The sequence below is a fragment of the Somniosus microcephalus genome, chromosome 31, assembly GCF_052327205.1.
Source record: "Somniosus microcephalus isolate GS21.2 chromosome 31, FLI_Smic_1.0, whole genome shotgun sequence".
Classification (NCBI taxonomy): domain Eukaryota; kingdom Metazoa; phylum Chordata; class Chondrichthyes; order Squaliformes; family Somniosidae; genus Somniosus; species Somniosus microcephalus.
The window spans coordinates 36,362,206-36,366,061 of record NC_141017.1 but is presented as its reverse complement, the minus strand read 5'-3'; positions in this window follow the sequence as shown (position 1 = coordinate 36,366,061).

Genomic DNA, 3,856 nt, shown 5'->3' with positions numbered 1-3,856 from the left:
CGTTGAGACAGATGTTTATGAATTATATAAATATTACAGGAGGAAGGACAAGATGGCAAATGATCGAAATGACTAATCTGCAACACTCAGCATTATTAATGCACAGATTTCAGAAAAATAAGCAAGTGCTTTCTCGTATTTTGAACTTCAGGAGGTCAGAATCCCACCCAGGGTTTTGCTAGTTGGTGTGCGGAACGGTGGATAAGGATGGGCGCCGTATAATCCTGAGGAGCAATCACACCCACAGCTCGCGTCCCCCGAGCTTCCTCCTCCTGATCTGGAAGTGCCATTGGAACCCACGCAAAGGAATTCCCCCTCCGATTTACCCCCCTGGCGGAAGCGTGTAAGACGAAGAGTAGAATGTAATAAAAACAGGTCTTCTGATCGCACTCCCCCAATGAGTCATCACCTTCGCTGGTGTTCACACCGATTGCTGAATACCAATGAGTGACAGCTCCCAGAGGATCCCTGCACTGCACTGCCTGGTCCATCCACTCGTCTCCCCCTGAACTCCCTGTAGCTGCAGGCTGACCACCTCCTGAAATAGCTATCCTCGAGACTTTCAGCTTCCCGTGTGCACTGTAGTGACGGGTAGAGGGGGTACCATTCCGAATGAGACAGATTGACATGAATCTTGTCTTTCATGGGAAATGACTTATGAAATGATACTGGGCGGCCTGCTGGTGGCGCTGTCCAGGGACAGTATAAATACTCGGGCATGGGGCCAGCTTGCTCAGGACACTCTTTAACAGGAACTAGTGAAGGACACAACTAGACCTCCATGTTGAAAAACAGTTGATTAAAGCCTTGTTTAATACTTAGACCGTGCCTAGTAGTTTTCTTACGTCACGGATGATACAAAATATGGTAACGTAGTAAATAGTGAGCAGGATAGTAGCGGACTTCAGGAGGACAGAGACAGACTGGTGCAATGGGCAGAGACACGCCAGATGCAATTTCATGCGGATAAGTGTGAAGTGATGCACTTTGAGAGAAACAACACGGAGAGGCAGTATAATCTCAATGGTGCTATTTTGAGGGGGGTGCAAAAGCAGAGGGACCTGGGGGTGCAGATTCACATATCCTTGAAGGTGGCAGGGCACGTTGATAAGGCGGTTTCAGGAAGCGTATTGGGAATAGGGGCATTCAATACAAAAACAAGGACCTTTTTTCTAAACCTTTACAAATCTCTGGTCCGGCCCCAGCTGGAGTACGGTGTGCAATTCTGGGCACCACACTTTAGGAAGGATGTCAAGGCCGTGGACAGAGGACAGAGAAGGTTTACCAGGATGATGCCAGGAATGAGGGACTTCTGTTGTGCGGAGAGGTTGGAGAAGCTGGGATTGTTCTCCTTGGAGCAGAGAAGGTTAAGAGGTGTTCAGAATTATCTGGGGTTTTGATAGAGCAGGTAGGGAGATACTGTTTCCTCTGTCAAGTAGATTGGTATCCAGAGGTCATAGATTTATAATAATTGGTAAAAGAACTAGAGGGGAAATGATTTCACAGAGAGTCTTACACACTTCCACCAGCCTTCTCATTGCAGCAGGGAAATCGGATGGGAATTCCTTTGTATTGTGGTTAGGATCTGGAATGCACTGCCTGAAAGGCTGGTGGATTCAGATTCCAGAGGAACTTTCTAAAGGCAATTGAACATGTACTTGAAGAGGATTAATTAATGTTAACATCATTATGGGAAACAAGCCGGGGAGTGGGCATTAAATTGGGGAGCTCTATCAACACTGGCACAATGGGCCGAGTCTGTGCTGTAAGGTTCTATAACCTTATCAACAAGTCCTTCTATTCCTTTTTCCCTCACGTATTTATCTAAGCTATTCGCCTCATCTACTCCACGTGGAGTAGGTTCCACACACTCTCTGGGGAAAGAAGTTTCTCCTGAACTGTTTATTGGATTTATCAGTGACTATCTTATATTTATGGCCCCCTGTCTCCCCCCACAAGAGGAAACATATCTTCTCTACGTCTACCCTATCTAATCCCTTCATAATTTAAAAAAAAATTCATTCACAGGATGTGGGTGTCACTGGCAAGGCCAGCGTTTACTGCCCATCCCTAGTTAGTAGTGAGCCAGCTTGAAGCACTGGCAGTCCACAATACCTCTGAAGTACAACTGAGGGTCTTGCTAGGCCAGAGGGCCATTAAGAGTTAACCACATTGCTGTGAGTCTGGAGTCACATACCAGCCAAGGACAGCAGATTTCCCTTCCCTAAAGGGCATTAGTGAACCAGTTGGGTTTTTACAACATGGTTCATGGTCACCATTACCGACACTAGCTTTTTATTCCTGATTTATTTAATTAACTGAAGTTAAATTCCCCAGCTGCCGTGGTGGGATTGAAACTCACATCTCATATAATCCAGGATCACTAGTCCAGTAACATAACCACTCTGCTACCGTACCCCCTTCTTAAAGACCTCTAGTTCAGTTCAGTTTCTAGCCTGTTCAGTTCTAAGAATCACCTGGGCCTAGAAATTGGCCTCAGGCGCCCAAGCGGCGCAAAGTTCGCCTGGGCGCTGGAATTTGCGCCGTGATCGCCGCATTAGCGATCGCCGCAAATTCAGTTGAAGTGCCCCTAGAGGGAGACGGGGCGCGGCTCGAGGCGCTCCGCGTCCCTCTTAGGGCGCTGAAAGTGAATTTCGCAGCTCTACGTGCCGCAGCGCCACACGCTGCGGCACGGCACGCTGTGGTACTGCAGGCCTTCCTCCCGCTGTTAAGGGAGAGGGGCCTGCACCGGCGTGAGCCCCGATCGCGAGTGCCGGCAAAAGAGCCCGGCACCAAGGAGAAGTGCCGGGCTCTTGGGAAACAGCCGGCAATGCCGCGGGGGGGGGGGGGGGACCAGGAGGCCGGGGATGGAGGTGCTAGCAGGCGGCCACCGAAAAAGCAACCAAATATCGCGAACGGGGCGCGAATGGGGCGCTGCGCACACTGATGATGTCATCGGTGGTGGCGCAGCGCAAATGTCTAACGCCACCATTAGCGCCCCTGCTGAATATCGCGGGAGGCGCAGCCAGTGGCGCTACAGCCACTGCCTGCCTCTTTAGGCGCTAACAGGTGGCGCTACTCACCCAATTTCTCCCCCTTGGAGTTATAAGTCGACCGGGCAGGGAGGCCAGATCACTCGCTGAAGGACATTCGTGGCTCAGTTGGGTATTTATGACAAACCAGCAGCTTTCATCAGGAGAAAAAGAGAGAATTTGCATTTCTATCGCGCCTTTCACAACCTCAGGACATCCCAAAGTGCTTTACAGCCAATGAAGTACTTTTTGAAGTGTAGTCACTGTTGTATTTTGACATGATTTTCACATCTTCAGTTTGGAATCCAGGGGATGGGGTGAATATCCGATCGTCTGAGGCAACTTTGGTGGAAGATTGTGTTTTGTATAGTTTTGTTGTTGTAGTGTAGGAAACACTCTCCGGTCACATGTACCCACTTAGACCCTGCAATGTTTCATCAATTGGTGACTCGGGTCTCGCATGTGACCATTGCCCTGTTTGGGAACAGTTTTATGAAATCGGAAATGAGGAGGGATTTCTTCTCTCAGAGGGTCGTGAGTCTTTGGAATTCTCTTCCCCAGGGAGCTGTGGAGGCGGAGTCATTGAATATATTTAAGGTGGACAGATTTTTGAAAGGTAAGAGAGTCAAGGGTTATGGGGAGCGGGCAGGGAAGTGGAGTTGAGGTCAAGGTCAGATCAGCCATGATCTTATTGAATGGCGGAGCAGGCTCGAGGGGCCAAATGACCGACTCCTGCTCCTATGTTCTTATGAAGCATTGGAAATCCCAAATCAAAGTGAATTTGTGCTTAAAAGTTCAAGTTTAGATACAGAGGGGAGATATTC